General features: G+C 41.4%; 1 pseudogene; it reads left to right on the top strand.

Annotated features, from left to right (window-relative positions):
• The window catches only part of LOC138754116 (uncharacterized), a 53,447-nt pseudogene that overhangs the window by 15,788 nt on the left and 17,105 nt on the right, over positions 1 to 20,554 (top strand).

The raw sequence follows: 20,554 nt of genomic DNA on the forward strand, positions 1-20,554 counted from the left end.
GGTTGAATTGGAATGTGAAATTATAACTGAGTGAGAAGAGTGCCCATAAAAAAAGAGTAATGATCTTCAACATTCATTAATCACTGCAACTATTAGATATACTACACTTGTAGACAATTGCTTGCCATGAATGAAAGATACAATGTCCACTTTGACGTTGTACTACTGTAGAAATACTTATGTCATTAAATATTTATGCAAGTTCTTGGTAAATATCACAATTGCATAATGCCTATAGTTTTACTTTTCTTTGTGGATCTTAAATCACAGGTCCAACGTATGTCAGAATTTTTAAACCTACTTGCTGGAGGGTCCCCCTCACCATACAGCATTAGTCATTTATATCTTTTAATACATCCAAGGAGGTTAACACGTTTGAAGCTTAAGTAAAAGGTCTATAAATTAATTCCCTCAATTTGTAAATCAGTTTCAAATTTTCAAAAATATATCATATTTATTTCTCAGATTGTAAGTGGTCTCCTCCAAAGGAACATAGCTGTGCATCTCTGTGTTCCAATGCTCCATACCTAGATGGGTATCCAATTTCCATGTTACTGCTATATTTTTTCTTGCTACTGCTAAGGCAATCTTTAGAAATTATTTTTTATATTTAGATAATTTCAATATTTCTTAATAAAAATAACATTGCATTTTGTGGAAATTTAATTCCTATAACTCATTCTAAATAAGTCGCCATTGGACTAAAATGGTCTCATTTTGAGGCAAGACCAAGTAGAATGTAAAAAAAGTGCCTATTTCCTGACCACATTTAAAACACTGATCCGAGAGATCTGACTTCAACTTATTTAACTTGTGTGATGTAAGGGATAATTGATATAAAAAAATATATTGAACTGACCTTTATCTAATATTTATAGTGTTTGTCATACTATCTTGTCACAAATCTGACCAATTTATTTTATCAATAATAGTATTTAAATTTGTCTCCCATCATTGTCTCCCCTGTGCATCCCCTGTTTAAAAATCCCTTTCTACAATAAAATATGCATAGCCAAAATAAATTTCTTGATGTATCTACTATGTATCAACAATTCTACATCACCACATTTTAGTAATAGCATTGTTGGACCCAATTTATCTCTGTAGTTGATAATAACAAAAGGGGTATTATTTTGTATCCAATTCTTGTTTTTTAATTGTTCAAATGACATCAAATTTCTTCCTTCATAACAATCTATATATCTAATTCCTTTCCAAGACCAAATATTTAAAAATTGATTATCCATTGAAAATGAAATAAGTCAATTTTGTATCAAAGGCATTTTAAGCAGACAGTACTCCTCATTCCAATTTAATCATTTACTTTATTCCAAATATTAATCATATTTATATATATAAAAACTTCCATCTTTCTCTCTCCTATTTTAATCCATGTCGGTTTTTCTTCCTCATAAAAAAAAGGTCAAAAATATCAATTGAGCTGCCATACATTAACATTGTAGCACAGAAACAGGCCTTTCGGCCTTTCTAGTCTGTGCCAAACCATTTTTCTGCCTAGCCCCACTGACCTGGACCCAGTTTATAGACCTCCGTTTCCCACTTATGTACCTTTTCAAATTTATCTTAAGTGTTAAAATTGAGCCCGCATTCACCACTTCAGCTGACAGCTCATTCCACACTCCGACCACTCTATGTTTGAAATTTTCCCCCTCACGTTCCCTCTAAATATTTCCCCTTTAATTCTTAACCCATGTCATCTGGTTTATATCTCACCTACCCCCAGTGGAAAAAGCCAATCTGCATTTCCTCTGTCAATCTCCCTCATAATTTTAAATACTTCTATCTAATCTTCCCTCGTTCTTCTATGGTCCAGCAAATAAAGTCTTAATCTGTTTAACCTTTCCCCGTAACTCAGTTTCTGAAGTCTGGGTAACATCCAAGTAAATCTTCTCTGCACTCTTTCTATCTAATTGAGCTTTATATTATTTTTAAAAATTTTATAATTTCAAACCTCTTAACTCAAATGACCATATCAATTTGTCTAAAGAATCTCTCGATATACTACCCTTCCAAAGAAAATTTCTAATGTATTTATTTAATTGTTGAAAAAACTTTTATGGTATCTTTATTGGTAATGTTGAAATAAATATTGAACTCTAGGAAATATATTAATTTTCACACAATTAACCCGACCCAATAATGTTATTGGCAACATCTTCCACTTATTCAAATTCTCACCAATTTTTTTAAGTAAAGGTACATAATTCATTTTATATATATTTTCTCTAATTTATTATCTACCTGTCTTCCTGAATATTCATTGGCTATTTAAATTGGGTAACTTGAGTGTAATCCCTTATAGTAAGGGTCATAATTTCACTTTTATCTCAATTTACTTTATAACCCAAAACCTTACCATACTCCTCCAATCTTAAATATAATTTGCGTAGTGAACCTATTGGTTGCGTCAAATAAATGAAAACATTATCAACAAATAAATTAATGTTATATTCTTCTTGATTAACCTTAAACTCTTTTATATCCAGATCAGATCGAATCTCTTGTAGCATTTTTACAAGAGACTCGTTTAACTGAAACAGAACATCAGAAATTAAAAAGAGGTGGGTGGGATATGTTATAGCCTCTTTATTTAATTCAAAGGTGGGAGAGTAGAAATTTTGATAGAGAAGACTCTTCCAGTTACAATACAAAATGTAGTGATTGATCCTGTAGAAAGATATGTTATAGTACATTGTCAAATTTGTTCAGAATTCTGGACTTTATTTAAATGTATATATACAAACTGTGAATGACAAAAAATGTATGCAAGAAACATTTCTTAATTTGGCAGGAGCACATCAGAATATTTTAATAACTGGGGATTTTAATTTTTGTCTAGTTCCATTTTTACATAGATATTTTAAAACAATAACAAGAGCAAAGGCAGTGAAAACCACATTAACATTAATGAAAGATTTGAATTTGATAGATATATGGAGAAGAATTCATCCAAGAGAGAGAAATTACTCTTTTTTTATTCAAATAAGCAAGGTTCTTATTCAAGAATAGATCGATTTTTAATGTCAGCACATCTTCAAGTTAGAGTTAATCAAGTTGATAATAAATCAAGAATTTTATCTGATCATTCTCCTGTATTAATGACATTTACAATATTAGATAAAGAACAATCCATTTCTAGATGATTTAATTCAATGTTATTAAAAAGATCAGATTTTTGTGACTTTGTAGAAGGCAAATTCAGATTTTCTTTCAGACTAATTCTAATTTGATTAATGATAAATTTATTTTATGGGATGCAATGCAAGTGTATTTAAGGGGACAAATTCTCATCCAGATTGTTAATACAAATAATAAACAACAGTGGATGCAACACTGACCTCTGGGGCATACATGGCCTAATGCACTGCCAAACCAAGGCCACCTGTAAATTGAAAGAGCAACACTTAATATTCCGTCTGGACACTTTCCAACCAGATGGCATTAACATTGATTCTCTGGTTTCTGTTAAACCACCCCCCATTCTCCTTCCTTCCCTTTCCGTCTGTCTCCTATCCTTCAGCTGTCTACCCTCTTCCCTCTCCATTCACAGAGCTAACCCACTCTCCCCTGTTTGCTGTTGTGCCCTCGCTCCCTTATCTATCTATTACTTCTTGCCTGTGTTTCTCCCCTGCCCCTTCACCCACCCCCCCCACCATTTTATTCATTTGCATGCCTACATTTTGCTCAGTCTGTGATGAAGGGCTCGGGCCCAAAATGTTGGTTATCTATCTTTATTTTTGCTATATAAGATACTCTATTTAACCTGCTAAGGTTCTCCAGGATTGTGTTTTTACTTCAATAATGGCATCTTCAGGCTTTGGTGTTTTACTCCTTATGGCAGACCATTTGCCACAGACTCCTAAAAACAAACCTCCATCGCTACACTCTGACTCCTTCTGCCAACCCAATTTTGTATCAATTTTTGGGAATGGTGTACCAGGATTGAGACCCACCAATTCAGTGAGGTGTGTGACTTGGAGGAGAATCTGTAGGTAATGTTGTTTCCAATGCATACTGCCTTTATTCTTCTTACAGGTCATGAGTTTGGGAGGTCCTTTTAGGTTAACATAGATAACTGTATATTTAGAGGATAGTACACAGTAAAACATGGTGCATTGATGTTGGAGCAAATGAACATTCAGGAGAGTTGATCAGCTGCCAATCATGGGGTCACTTTGACTTGGTAGACACAGATCATATTTCATTGTATTCTGCACAGTTCAGAATTTTTAATTCATGCATTTATTATTTTCCAAGTGTATGTACAAAGATGCCAACAGCAAAGAAATATACTATTTTAAAATGTTTTAAAGTTGATTTTTCTGTTAGATTTTTAAATGAGAACAAGTCCTACAGATCACTGCAAATAAAATACTACTATAGTACAAAATTAGCAAATGTTCTATTTGTTATTTTAACAGCACTGCTGTTCATTAACTAAGACCTGACAAGATCACCTTGACCTGTATTGCATGGAATCCTTCCCTCCATTGCAGATGAGACAAATCTATGCAGCATTTAAAGGGAAGTTGCCACAAACAACAACCTTTCAAGCAGTTAAACTATTATCCAAAAGTTTGAATCCTGAATTTTAATGCAAGGGAACTCAACTATTAAGTAAAGATTTGCCAATCAGAAAGCTTATTTTATGCTTTGAAGTACCCTATATTAGAAAATCTGGAGAACAGAATGAAGAGGTTTTTATTTAATTTAATTTTTCCATTTCTTCACGATATAGGCTTCTCCAGTGGGCCAGTACAATGATGCAGGCACTGTAAAGTGGAGCAATCCAAGGCCTCTTGCTATTGACAACAATGTAATTGGGACATTTCAGTTCTCATAACCTTATCAAAAGTTAACTGCTGCTGAAAAATCCATTCTTTATACATTATTAACTTCTTTGGCTTGGCTTCGCGGACGAAGATTTATGGAGGGGGTAAAAGTCCACGTCAGCTGCAGGCTCGTTTGTGGCTGACAAGTCCGATGCGGGACAGGCAGACACGGTTGCAGCGGCTGCAGGGGAAAATTGGTTGGTTGGGGTTGGGTGTTGGGTTTTTCCTCCTTTGCCTTTTGTCAGTGAGGTGGGCTCTGCGGTCTTCTTCAAAGGAGGTTGCTGCCCGCCAAACTGTGAGGCGCCAAGATGCACGGTTTGAGGCGATATCAGCCCACTGGCGGTGGTCAATGTGGCAGGCACCAATAGATTTCTTTAGGCAGTCCTTGTACCTTTTCTTTGGTGCACCTCTGTCACGGTGGCCAGTGGAGAGCTCGCCATAGAACACGATCTTGGGAAGGCGATGGTCCTCCATTCTGGAGACGTGACCCATCCAGCGCAGCTGGATCTTCAGCAGCGTGGACTCGATGCTGTCGACCTCTGCCATCTCGAGTACTTCGACGTTAGGGATGAAAGCGCTCCAATGGATGTTGAGGATGGAGCGGAGACAACGCTGGTGGAAGCGTTCTAGGAGCCGTAGGTGATGCCGGTAGAGGACCCATGATTCGGAGCCGAACAGGAGTGTGGGTATGACAACGGCTCTGTATACGCTTATCTTTGTGAGGTTTTTCAGTTGGTTGTTTTTCCAGACTCTTTTGTGTAGTCTTCCAAAGGCGCTATTTGCCTTGGCGAGTCTGTTGTCTATCTCATTGTCGATCCTTGCATCTGATGAAATGGTGCAGCCGAGATAGGTAAACTGGTTGACCGTTTTGAGTTAATTTGGTTAACTTAATTTGGTTATAAATGTCAAATGATGCATCCTGGGAATATCTGCTCCAAAATTATTTTCTTTAGATTGACTTGGAGAAGCTGGCTTATAAGGGACCATATGAAAGTTCTTCAAATGAAAACTGGAGACCAATACCTAGAAACTGGATTGTGTTCTTTTGTTCATTAATGCATGATTCCATTCAGCAATGATATCTGATCATAAAATGATATTAGATTTACACTCACAAACAAAAGTAAAGGCAGGAGCTTCAATGTTCCCAACCAGACTTCATCTGTTTTTGTGCATCTCCCAGCACATTGCTGAGCAGTGTCAAACAAGGGGTATGCAAGTCAGAATCAGAATTCTTGTCATGAACAAGTCATGAAATTCGTTATTTTGTGGCAGCAGCGACATAGAGCAAACATTCACCTTAAAAAATAAATAAAAATAGTGCACGAAAAGTCAAAGTTAGGCAGTGTCTTTGGTTCATTGATCATTCAGGAATCTGATGGCAGTGGGGAAGAAGCTGTCCTTGTGCCACTGAGTGCTCAACTTTAGGATCCTGTACCTTTATCCCGATGGCAGCAGAGTGAAGAGGGCCTAATATATGCTGCAAAACTCTTAACTAACGCAGACATTAAAATCTTATCTTCGTGAGAGAAATTGCACTTTTCACCATCTCATTAATAGTAACTCTAGATTATTACAGTGTGAGAGCAAGAGTTATATTCAGAATTAGTGGCATCCAGAATAATATTTCTGTAGTTTTTCATGGAGCCCACCTTCATACCATTGCCTTACCTCAGCACCCAACTTGGAGGTTTTGCCATATTTAGTTCCACACTGAAGACTATGTAGTTGTAAGGCTTCTGATGCATCCATCCTCAGATGCTAAAATGAGATGTGGCTCCTTCATATTCTGAGACTGTGATCCATGATGCAAGATTGCTCAACCAGGGAAATAACCTTGCCATGTGTATATAATGGAGGATTTAGACCAGCTGATGAAAGAAGGGATGCAGTTGCATCAGAAGACATAATCTCAATTCCACTATGAGGCCCAGGATGCATATTTAGTAGACACACCTAAATTTACACTATGGGGCCCAGGGATGCCCAGACATTATCCAACTTCCACCATGAGGCCAAGAGATGCAGTTGTCTTTTGTTGGTCAGGAGACCTTGAAGATAATTAAATCATTTGTTCAAAGAGATAAGATCTGAAGTAAACAACTTTTGGGTAATATAAGCCATGGTCCCACTGCTGAAGTTTGAGACTCTCCAAGATGTGGCAAAATCTCTCAGCAAGAAGAAGAACCTCAAGATTCCAAAGCGACATCCCAGTCCGGGGAGGTGGAGAAGCTGCTACCGGCGCCCAGACAACCTACTACAAGTGTGCAGTCGTCGCCTCGCTTTGGCAGTTGGGACCAGTCCAGGCATTGATAAGTATAATTGGGAAGGGCTTGCATATTGTAGTGTGAATTCAGCTTTAGATTTAGTAATAAAGACTTGTATAAACTGAACTGCTCTCAGTGTGTGTGTCTATTTTCTTTCGGTAGCTCAAACATCTAAAATGAACAAAATGAGAGGTATAAGTTTACCCAAGGCAGGGTAGTATTTCATAACATGGGTTACAACCTGCAACAGATAATGAGGCTGAATTGTGCTGGTTGAGGGAAAGTGGCCTGCAATCAAAGTCGCCAAACCCCTTGGAATTGCATGGTACTAAGAAGATGCACAGTGACAAGAGTTAAACTATTGTGAACCTTGAAAATCTTTCAATAAGGACCTGCCAGCTGGATTCCTTATAGTCTTCTGTTTTATCTTTCATATACAGGTGGAACATGGCTAGAACTGCCAAAACCCCGATTATTATTCAAAATCTAGATATTCATCTAGTCAACACAATAAAAATTGTCTTGCTGGGTACAGTGGTTCTTTTCTTCCTCATTTACATTATCATTCATGGGTGGCAGATCTCCCTCTATTGCAGACATGGAAGGGCAAAGAAAACAAGAGGTAGGTTCTGGATAAACTTTCAAAAGTCTATTGGGTGACTGCTTTGCCAAATATCTGTGCTGTGTCTGTGGACCTAAACTTGACCTCTTCTAGTAGCTAACCAATTCCCTTCACCATTTCCACAAATATGTCTATCCTCTGCCTCAGCTAATTGCCAGGCTGAACCTAAATGTAAACTTGAGAAAAAACACATTATATTCCTCCTTGACAGCCTTAAACTTAATGGCATGAACATTGATTTTTCTCATTTTAGGTAACCCCCACCTCTATCTGGTTCCACTATTTCAATCTTTTCTTTAATTACTCTCATTATTATTTTTCTCTCTAACTTTCCTCCCTCCCTGTGGTCTCTCCACCTGTCCCGTCTGCTGTCAAACACCTGATCACCTCTTAGCCCTCCTGAGATTCTTCCTGCCTTTATAGTTGATATCTCTCCTTCCCACTTTAATCTCAATAAAGGGTCCCAAACCAAAACATTGGTCATTTCTACCCATGAATGCAGTCTGACCTGCTGAGTTCCTCCAGCAGCTCAATGTTTGCTCAAAATTCCAGGATCCACAATTTTAATGTTTCAAAAGAATGCAGTTCAGATTGATCAAGTGCGCAACACCTCAAAATATTCCTTTCCTATATTACTCTTCATCTATGGCAGAAATCCATGCACTGTAAAGAAAACAATATCTCCTCTCATGAATGGAAGCACTAAAATATTACATAACAGCACAATGAAATAGTGACATAATCAGAATCAATAATGCAATTATATTTCTGTAGTTTTTCATTGAGCAACAGCTCCATTTCCAATAATGTGCCACAGTTTTATTGCAGCTCTCACCTTGGTGGTGTTGCCCCAACCACACTATCTTAATTAGTCCTATGCTAATCTGGTTTAAAGGCCTAGAGAAGCTGGAAGGTATGCAAGGCAGTCAACCACTTCTAGCTATCAAGATTGAATCCAAGAAAAAATACATTGAAAAGACCTACATACCAATATAAAATAACTTTGCAGACTTGCTGCCCACATTGGATAAAGACAAGTATTTAGATGTGAAAATATATGATTAGGCAAGTAAATTTCAGGATTGTTTACATGCTTATTTGTAGTTAATGATGAAAATGTTATATTACACTTTGATTAATGCAGTTGCTCTGCGTACATGTACTTTTTTTAAAAAAAAGTATACAAGCCCCAAGAGAGTCTACAAAGGCTTAATCTTTTTCTTCAATGTGATTGTGATGGCCTTAAATTAATACAATCAAATTAAGATCTCGATGCTGAATCAAAGGATAAGCTTACAGGAAAATTGAGATTTTCTCTATCATATGATTTCAAAACACTCAGAGTTCCAACTGACAGTTTTACAATTATCTAATCTCCCTGCTCAAGAAGCTAAACCTGGTGCTAACTCATTTCAGATAAAGCTATTATTAGTTTATCTCAGTACCAATGTGTTCTTCATCAATGGGACACAAAGATTATGAAGAATACCAAATATCCCTATTTTGGAGACCATTTTACCAGTTCTGTTGAAAGGAATGTCAGCAAGAAGACTACTTTAAAACTTTAGGTACTTTAAACTTTTTTGCAGTACTTAAATCCTTTTGCTTCTCTTTTATTCTCAACTATTATCTGTTCAGTAGTCATTTTCATTTTACCAGTAGGAACAAGCCACTGAGTTTATGGTTCAGGTCATCCAATTTTATTAGATGACAGTTTGTCATTATTGTGTCCTCTTTATCAAGGAATTAGGCTCACAGAGAATAGACCCAAATGCACGACTCAGAGACAGTTTAGTTAAGCAATTATGAGGATCTTTACTAGGAAGGCAAACAAATCTGCAGGGCAAGGCAAGGTCATAAAAACAGTCCAAAGACAGATAGGCTAGTACTAGGGAAGAATGCTGGAACGCTTGCAACAAAGGGCTAAGGAGAACTGGCAGAGAGGGAAGAGAGCACACAGCTTATATACACAAGGGAGAGGAGGATTACAAGGCACAGGTGGGTAATCAGACACAGATGAAACACATTAGGGCAGGGTAGTTAATCACACAGGAGGGAAACTAGACAGGATGTGGGAACCTGGAACAAGACAAGGATTAACAACATTTTTTTTAAATTATGAACAAAGGGAGTGAAAAACAAAAACAACCAGAACAGAAGAGACATGACATTCTTCACATTGTCACACTCTGGATTTGCATAAAAATTTTAGATTAGAAACAGAAAATAGGAGTCGGTCATTTGGCACGTTGTCCTTTCGTTTAGTACGATCAGGGTTGATAAATCAAATTTGTTGCCCTGTTCAGTACTTTGAAATTTTTAGTATTCTATCTAAATCCCTGAATACATTTAATGTTTTGGCCTCAATTGGCCTTTGGTGATAGAGAATTTAATGTTCACCATGCTTTGAGTGAAGAAATTTCTCTTCATTTTGTGTCCTATGTGGCTCAGCCTATATCCATAGACCAAGATCCCTGCCTCTGGTCACCAAACCACCACGAACATCCTTCCTTCAATTATTCTTCCCAGTCTGTGTACTGACAATAACCACACCAGCAGTGCGAGTATAAGACAGCTTTAATAAACTAATATGTACACTAAGAGGTCTTGTCTCTCCGCAAGACGAACCTGGAAGGCTAGACTGTAGCTCTGGACTGCTTTATATACAAGGTCACCGGGATGACCCCTGGAGACCTAGTGGTGTAATTACATATCACCATATTCACCCCCCCTTAAAAAATTATTTCTCCCTTCTTCCCTTGTATGTAAGTTCATAAGTCCAAAATTTTTCGTGGCTTCTGTTGCCTTCTGGACCTCCTCGGTAGTGGTATAGGGGTGGGGAGTGCGGTCTGCCTTTCGGCCTTTCTTGGAGGTGTGGGAGTGGGAAGTACTGGTTGGTCATGTGGCTATGTGGGCTGGGGATCCTCTTGTATGGGATTAGGTCCTGCCATCAAGTCTAGGGTGGTGATATTTTGTGGGGCAGGCGTACCCAGGGTGCTGATTTCCGGGGTGGGTGGTATAGTCCTCAGGGGTGACTCGATGAACGACTGTTCTAGTGACTGCTGCTGCGCTCCTTGTTGATCCGTAGACATCTGTGTTTCCTCTGCGTTGTTCGCACATCCGGCCAGCGTGAGATCCCTGGTGGCTATCGAATCTTCTCTTCCATCTGGGAATATGACAAAGGTGTACTGAGGGTTCGCGTGCCTCAACTCCACTTGATCCACCAGCGGGTCCACTTTGTGGGGTCTGCAGTGCTTCCAGAGGAGAACAGGTCCCAGTGTCATCATCCATTTAGGCAGCACTGAGCCCGTCGCGGGTTTTCTTGTGAAAGAAAAGATACGTTCATATGGGGTCATGTTGGTGGCAGTACACAACAAAGAACATATAGAGTGTAGGGCTTCTGGCAACACTTCTTGCCATCTAGTAACAGGCAGGTCTTTTGCTTTCAAAGTCAAGAGGACAGTTTTCCAGATAGTGGCATTTTCCTTTTCGACTTGTCCATTCCCCCCAGGATTGTAACTTGTAGTGCGGCTGGTAGCAATCCCTCTCTCGTGCAGGTACTGCTGTACTTCTGCGCTCATGAATGCAGCATCCCTGTCTGTGTGTATGTAGTTCGGGTTCCCAAATATGCTGAAGATGCGTTGGAGGCATTTTATAACAGTGGCTGCTGATACATCAGAACACGGGATTGCGAAGGGGAAATGGGAATATTCATCTATTACGTTTAGGAAATAGACATTTCTATTATTGGACAGGAGCGGGCCTTTAAAATCGAGGCTGAGGCGCTCAAAAGGTTTGGTAGCTTTTATTAGGGTGGCTTTGTCTGGCCGGCAAAATTGCGGTTTGGATTCCGCACAGATGGGGCAGCTCTTGTTCATTGACCTCACTTCCTCTACTGAAAATGGGAGGTTTTGGGTTTTAATGAAGTGAAACAGTCTAGCGGCCCCCGGGTGGCCCAACTCATTGTGCAAGTTCTGCAACTGGGACGTGTGGTTAAGGATGGCACAAGTGCCTCTGGACAGCGAGTCCGGGGGCTTGTTGAATCTCCCGGGGAAGTATAGAATGTTGTAGTTAAATGTAGATAATTCTATCCGCCAGCGCAGGATTTTGTCGTTCTTAATTTTCCCCCTGTTCTGGTTATCGAACATAAAAGCCACAGACCGTTAGTCCGTGACGAGGGTGAAGTGTTTGCACAGCAGGTAATGTCGCCAGTGCCTTACTGCTTCCACAGTGGCTAGGGCCTCCTTCTCCACTGCTGAGTGTCTTACCTCTGACCCCTGTAAGGTTCGTGAGTAAAAGGCCACCGGTCGTCCGTCTTAGTTTAGGGAGGCTGCCAGAGCCACATTGGATACATTCGTTTCTACTTGAAACAGGATCGACTCATCTATGGACCACATAGTAGGTTTAACGATATGGTCCCTAATGTCCCTGAATGCTCTGGTGGCTACTGGGCACAGTGGGAAAACTGAGATTTTTATAAGTGGGTGGGCCCTGTCGGTGTAGTTGGGGATCCCTTGGGCACAGTGAGCAAACAACCCCAAACACCTTTTTAGTGATTTCAGCATGTGTGGCACTGGGAGGTCTAGGAGAGGGCGCGTACAGGCTGGATCTGGGCTGATTTCCCCATTCTGCACTACGTAGCCCAGGATTGGCAACTTCCTGGCACTAAAGACGCCTTTGTCCCTGTTGTATGTTAGGTTCCTTTCCTCGGCTGCCTGGAAAAAGCGTTTTAAATTTGTGTCATGATCCTCCTGAGTGTGGCCACAGTTGTCTAAGTAGGGGAACACCACTTTCAGTTGGAACTCATCTACTATTCGGTCCATTTCTCTCTGAAACAGGGACACTCCATTGGTGACACCGAAGGGAAGTCGCAGAAATTGCCGTGTAAATGTGATCACTGTTTCTAATAGGCATTTGGTGGTTTGCTGCCTTCAGGTCTATGGTGGTTAACACCTTATACTGCGCAATGTTGTTGACCATGTCTGCTATGCGTGGCAGGGAGTAGGCATCTAGTTGTGTAAATTTGTTGATTGGCTGTAATCCACTACCATGTGCAGTTTTTCTCCTGACTTTACTACAACCACCTGGGCTCTCCAGGGGCTGGTGCTCTGCTCCATGATGCCCTCCTGTAGTAGCCTGCAGACCTCTGTCCTAATGAAGGCTCTATCCCTCGGGCTGTACCTCCTGCTCTTTGTGGCTATTGGTGTGCATTCTGGGGTCAGGTGTGTGAGCAGCGGAGGGGGTTCTATGTTCAGGACAAACAGGCTGCAGTGTTATTTCTTCGTAAGGCGTAGTGGGGGGGGGTGAGGCCCGTTGTGCACTATTGTAATGCTTTGTAACTGGCACTGAAAATCTAGCCCCAATAGTACTGGCACAGGTGAGGGAGTACTAGTAATTTGAACCCTTCGTTTTTTATGCCCTGGATTTCTAGAGTAACCCTGCAAAATTGTTTTACCTCAGCCGTAAGGCTGCTGGCTGCTAACAGGATCTGGCGCTCACTCAGGCATGTGGTGAGGGCAAGGCGGTTGACTAACCCCTGGTCAATAAAACTTTCAGTGCTTCCACTATCTATTAAGCAATTTACCTTCACATCATTAATTTTGATGCACACAATGGCGTCAGATAAATTGTGTGGACTCGCCTGATTCATGTGTAGGGAAGCAAGTCTGGCGTGTCCTTCGTGTCCTTCCATCCGATAGTACTCGGTGTCATATTCATCTCCTGAAGACTGTGTCCTCTGCTTTGTAGCATTTGTCCAAGATGGCTGGCTGCACATGGCATTCTTCTTCTGTTTATCTGTGGAGAAAGAAGAGCTTTCCCGCCTCTCATTAGCATGAGAATGGGCCTTGGCTGTGACCTTGGGGCTTCTGCAGCATTTTTCATAGTGCCCACATTTTCCACAATTGGAACAGACATTTTCTCTGGCAGGGCAGAGGGCTCTGGGGTGCTTTCTTTGTCCACAGAAAAAGCACTTGGGACCCTCAAGGTGTGCTGCTGCTGTGAATTCCTGTGAGGCAGCATACTTTTGTTTTCGTGGGGCGAGAGAGTCCAGCAGTGTTACGTTTGTCCCAGCCCCAGGGTCCTGTGAGTACTCCTCCAATTCTTTCCTGGTGCTTTCTAAAGCTTCTGCAATAGTCTCTGCCTCATCTAGCCCCACCATTCCTTTCTCCAGCAATCGATGTCTCGTCTCTGTGGACTATATGCCCGCAACAATTCTGTCCCTAATAAGGTCCTCCACATACTCCTGAGCTGATACTGCTTTAAAGTTGCAGCCTCTCGCCAGGTCTTTCAGAGAGAGTATAAAGTCTCTGGCAGACTCCCCTACTGGTCATGAGTCTGTACCGGGAGTGGAGTTCACTTTGCCCCTTACTGTAATGCCTCTATAAAATGCTCATTGCCTCTTGGGAGGACCTGGCATACTGTATAAGGGTTGTCTCCCAGCTGGGCTAACAGCAGCATTAATTGCTCTTTATCCGATGCCTCAGCACCCTCCACGTAATTCAGAAAACATCTCTGCCAGCGGCTGAAGTGCGTGCTGGCTCCAGGATTTCTGGGGTCGAGCTCCAGCCTGTCTGGTTGCAGCACATGGCTAAGCCACAGTCTCCGGTCCCTTAGGTGTAGCAAGAGTGGACCCTGGGGTACTGGGGAGCTGCTGGTAGTGCCTCTGTGGGGCTTGTGTCTGCTGGAGGAGTAACCTGGGTGCTTGGGGCTGTTGGCTGAGTCTCTGGCTTTGGGACATTTGCAGCAGGCTTAGGGGGGATCCCAGCGGTAGCATCAGGTCTCCGTGGTACTGGGGAAACTGCTGCTGGGGGAGTGACGGTAGCAGTGTCCACTTTCCCTGGCTTTGGAGTGGTTGGGAATTTTGCACATACGTGGTGATCGGGAGCACGACTTGTGGAGATCCTTCCACCCGCACTTGTAGTGGCCCCTTTCTGATTGGACCCGGGTTTAGGGTCGGCGGTGCCTGTACCGGCGAACCCACGGGCAGGCAGGGCTCTTGGCTGTTTCTTACCTACCCTATCGTACTTCCCTGCATTCCACCACGGTTCCAGAACAGCTGTTCCTCGCTGTCTCTGTCCTCGGAAGCACATGCGTGCTAGTCGTCCCTGTATTCCATTCCTCAGGAAGAGTCTCCAGGTGGTCAGGAATGCACGTTGGAGCAGAAGCAGCTTCCATCCTAGTAGCTATGATATTAGTTTATTAAATTGTACTGACAATAACCACAACAGCAGTGTGAGTATAAGACAGCTTTAATAAAGTAATATGTACACTAAGAGGTTTGGTCTCTCTGCAAGACAAACCTGGAAGGCTAGTCTATAGCTCTGAACTGCTTTATATACAAGGTCACCGGGATGACCCCTGGTGACCTGGTGGTGTAATTGCATATCACCACAGTCTGTACAGAATTTTATGTTTCAACAAAATCTACTCTCAGTATATATTCAGATACAGTATTTCTTGTATTCTGGATTTCCTTATGACATAGAAGGAGGCTATTTTAACCTATCAAATCTATGCTGGCTCACAAAACTATTTTCCATGCGACTTATTCTTCTTCTTTGGCTTGGCTTCGCGGACGAAGATTTATGGAGGGGGTAAAAAGTCCACGTCAGCTGCAGGCTCGTTTGTGGCTGACAAGTCCGATGCGGGACAGGCAGACACGATTGCAGCGGTTGCAGGGGAAAATTGGTTGGTTGGGGTTGGGTGTTGGGTTTTTCCTCCTTTGCCTTTTGTCAGTGAGGTGGGCTCTGCGGTCTTCTTCAAAGGAGGTTGCTGCCCGCCAAACTGTGAGGCGCCAAGATGCACGGTTTGAGGCGTTATCAGCCCACTGGCGGTGGTCAATGTGGCAGGCACCAAGAGATTTCTTTAGGCAGTCCTTGTACCTTTTCTTTGGTGCACCTCTTTCATGGTGGCCAGTGGAGAGCTCGCCATATAACACGATCTTGGGAAGGCGATGGTCCTCCATTCTGGAGATGTGACCCATCCAGCGCAGCTGGATCTTCAGCAGCGTGGACTCGATGCTGTCGACCTCTGCCATCTCGAGTACTTCGACGTTAGGGATGTAAGCGCTCCAATGGATGTTGAGGATGGAGCGGAGACAACGCTGGTGGAAGCGTTCTAGGAGCCGTAGGTGGTGCCGGTAGAGGACCCATGATTCGGAGCCGAACAGGAGTGTGGGTATGACAACGGCTCTGTATACGCTTATCTTTGTGAGGTTTTTCAGTTGATTGTTTTTCCAGACTCTTTTGTGTAGTCTTCCAAAGGCGCTATTTGCCTTGGCGAGTCTGTTGTCTATCTCATTGTACAAGCCCAATTATTCCATTGTCTTTTGATATGTCAGCCCATCATTCTATGGGTTTGTCTGGTAAATCTTCACTATACTCCCTACAATCCCCATTAATAAGGGGACTAAAACTGCAAACAATACACAAGCTGCAAGTGTTATAATATATCCTTGTCGCTATACTCTAATCCTCTGGCAATGAAAGTCAACACACCATTTGTGTTGCTCTCTTAGAACAAAGGATGTATTAAGGGGATCTGCAGGGAATTTTGAAATCAATTATTTCAGACAGATTAATTAAAGAGAAAGTGATCCCATTGGCAAACTGGTCAAGAATGAGGGACACAGAATGAAGGTGATTGGCAAGAGAACCTAAAGTAACATGAGGATTTTTTTTTACCAACTAATGATTAGGTCTGGAATGCACCAGGTAAGGGTGTAATGGAAACAGTTGTAATTGTAGTGTTCCAAAAGGATATGGATAGATATTTGAAAAGAAAGATTTTGCAAGGCACTGTGCACTCAGTCATAATGGCCTTTATGTCTGGTAATTATCCTGTAGCATTCTGCCCAAATATATTTCCTGAATGCCCAAATAGTTTCATGATAATGTAAAACTGCAATCTAATTCTATCAAAGAATTCTGTAACTGAATGGTGGTTCAACAAATAATTGAGAGGTAATCATATGGAAAGAGCAAAAGATGAAGATGACTGTCCCTCAGCTGAGTTTATCACCAGGAATATTGCTAAGATCACAACTCCCAGTAGATCCAATATTATCTGACACAAAGACAGATGGCTTTGATTGTCAAAGATCATTTATTAAGCTTCAGGAGACCACAGCAGGGCCTTCAATAAATCATTTTTACACCATATCTCAGTCGTGCATCTTCTAGAATTTCCCCTCATTCATTGCTCATCTCCATTTACACCTCCTCCAATAATGAACTCCAGACTATGAACAGTTGACAAATGCCAGGTTGAAAGAAAAAGTCTGAAAACCACTGTTGAATTGTACCTATTTGATTCATTAATGTGCAATGTTTCATAACTCTAAAGGTAATGGGCCAATGACAATTTTTCTCAAGCAAAATATTTCAGTAACAATTTGGTTTAGAGCAGTGATTCTCAACCTTCCTTTCCCACTCACATACCACTTTAAGCAATCCCTTACTAATCATAGAACACTTAGGGCATAGGGATTACTTAAAGTGGTATGTGGATGGAAAGAAAAAAGGTTGAGAACCACTGCTCTAAAATTAGACGACATTGATCCTGGGCCAGTAAAGTTTGTTTTAAATAAATGCTCAGTTTTGGGTAATTTTACGGTTCTTTCAGCATTTTCTGTTTAAGTATGGAGCATTAAAACATTTTTGAAAGCAAAATGCTGCAATGCTCCAAATCTGAAATTAAAACAGAATCTGCTCAGTAAGTCGAGCAACAAATTGATTTTTCAAATCTGAAATACTTTCTCCACAAATGATGTTTAATCTGATGACAATTTACAACATTTTCTGTTTTTTTTATGGATGAGAACAATATAATTGTATGCTTATGCAGTGATATCCTTAATTCATAGACCTGGGTGACTCAGTAGAAAGAACTTTAATTTAACTTAGATATACAGCATGGTTACAGACCCTTCCAGGCCATAAGCCTGTGCCACCCAATATACCCAATTTACCTACAAAATCACATACATTTTTGAAAGGTGGGAGGAAATTGGAGCATTCCAAAAACCCATTGAGGTCATGGGAGAACGTACAAGCTCCTTAGAAACTGTGCCAAACTTGAACCCAGATCACTCTCATTGTAATAGCATTGCGCTAACCACTTCGCTAACCATGCCATATGTGAATGCTATGTGCCTGCACTTGTTGCCAAATGGGTTTGATATTTGGAGTTTCTGCACTCTCTTTGTACTTGATTGGGTTTTCCCCAGGTCCTCGGGTTTCTTCTCACATCCCAAAGATATGTTGGTGAAAGGTTAATTCTGTAAATTATCCCAACTGTGGGGTTGATGGGCATGCATGAGAAAATAAGTTTGAGGAAATGGGATCGATTAATTTCCTTGTGAGATGGCAGGGACTTTGTGGGCCATGTTGTCTCCAGTATCATGAAAACTATGTGAAATATGAAACAAAGCAGAGTCAAGCACAGGTCATACAGAGAAGCTCATGGTGCTCCACTTGGGGTTTGTGCACCATCTGGTGGTTATATTGGTGTTCTACATCTAGAAAACTCAAAAGTCCAAAATCATGGATGTGCTCTAGCATCTTTGAAAGCATACAATAACCCCACTGACTCCCTGGAGCTCTGGCCGATGGCTATTTCAAGCGGGGAAGGAATATTTGAGATGGTTTTGAGAACCTTGAGTCATGCATCATAGGCACACAAGAGATACAAAGAGTGGACCATATCAAAAGTAACCACCCTCCTACTCTATCTGGACGAAGTCTGGCATCTGCGGTTTCAATATCACCCTCACCTAGGAACTCACAAAAACAGAGTGGAGGCAAATCATCCTTGATCTTTGGGCTATCTAAGAAGAATCAGAAGCAGCATGGCTGGGACAAGTACTGAAAGAATATTAAGATTCAAGATGATCGGAAATATTGAATGAAAGCGTACATAGGCATTAGACTGAAAAGGCAGCTGAGGTCTGATCTCAAGAGAGACATCTTCATACAGAGGAACCTTCATTTACATTAGGCAGATTTTAATATAAAATCTTTGGACTTAGTTTGATGGTTCAATAATGAAAACAGAGGGGCTGAGAATGATGGAAAGCCCCTGAAATAACAGAGTGGGGGTGGGGGGGAAACAACAAGGAGCCATAGTGGTAGCAGTGGGGTAATTAGAGAACATGTGTAACAATGTACATTGATAAAAATGTCTGAATATGACACTAAGGATGTGAAAAGACTTTGAACAGCTTTCTTTTTTGTAAATAATTTATTGTGATTATGGTATATTTTTGGATAATCCTGTGTGATTAGCAAACTTAAGGTTACAAGTTGTGAAATAAATTTACATGAAGTATACAATTTGTTAGCCAGCACCAGTATTTTTTATCCAAAAATATACCATAATCACAATAAATTATTTACAAAAAAGAAAGCTGTTCAAAGTCTTTTCACATCCTTAGTGTTATATTCAGACATTTTATCAATGTACATTGTTACACTCGTTCTCTAATTACCCCACTGCTACCACTGTGGCACCTTGTTGTTCCCCCCACCCGCCCCCCACCCCCATCCCACCCCACTCTGTTATTTGAGGGACTTTCCCTCATTCTCCACCCCTCAATGCCCACTAACAGAAGGGATCTAGACTGTGGTCCTTGCATTGACTGTGCCAAACCTCCGTACATCTATTGGCACATGCTCCTTCAGCCTGCAATGTGCTAGTCTGCAGCATTCCCACACCGACATCTTCATGTGCTGAAAGACAAAAGAGTTTCAAAGCAGACTAAAGGGTGTCTTTCACTGAGTTAATGATCTTCCAGCAATCATAAGTGACTGTCTCTGCATGCATCCCAAGGAAGAGCCCATAAATCAGAAAGTCCTCTGGCCCGCTGCTGCTGAGGATGAACCGTGACAAGGACCCTTGCGTTCTTCTCTTCACACTCTAAGCAAATCTGCATTTTGTAAAGAGGTAGGCAACTGTCTCCATTCCATCATGGATATCTCAGGGACAATGTACATGTTATGGGTGATATTCCTATTGTACAGGAAAGATCATCAGGAGGGCTTCTTTCTCTGTCACACCAAGTCCTGGTGTTCCACTAAATGACCTGGACAGTCTGCTGAGGAAACCATCCCACAGTATCCATCGAGTCCTTATCTCACAGGATATTCTGAGCTGACCACTGCCTGAAGGACTTGTGATCAAAGATGTTTGTCTGGAAAAACTATTCCATGATGGATAGGTGGTGTAGCAAAGTCCAGCTGACTGGAACATTGTGCAGCAATGGGGCCAGGCCCATCCTTCACAACACTTGGAGCAGGTAGAACCTCAGTACATAATCGCATTTGTAATTTGGTTCCACACACAGCCTGATACAGCCACACATGAAGGCGATTATCAGATTGGGTTTGCCCTTACCCCATTGTCTGGCAACTTGTACATGGTAACCATCTCCATCTTGGATCCCCACATGAACCAGAAGACTATTCTGGTGACCGCCAAGGTGGAGGTGCAGGGGATGGAACCACGTAAAGCAGAATTGAGAGCACTCCATGATCAGGTTCATCCCTGTTATTGAGAGAGAGCACCACGCACACAGGCCCAAATTCAGGTAGAACTTTACGATCCACTCCAATCAATGCATACTTTGGGGCCTTCAAACTGGATGCCCAACATCTTCAGGAAGTCAAGGCAGACTGAGAAGGAGATGGTGTACAGGTAGTCCCAACTTGTGACCTATGCAACCTCCAACTACCCGCACACATGACCAAATTTTAAAAAAATATATATAAATATAAAAATGACCTTGCCTGGTACCCATTTACCCAGTCTTGGGC

Source organism: Narcine bancroftii, chromosome 1 (assembly GCF_036971445.1).
Source record: "Narcine bancroftii isolate sNarBan1 chromosome 1, sNarBan1.hap1, whole genome shotgun sequence".
NCBI lineage: Eukaryota > Metazoa > Chordata > Chondrichthyes > Torpediniformes > Narcinidae > Narcine > Narcine bancroftii.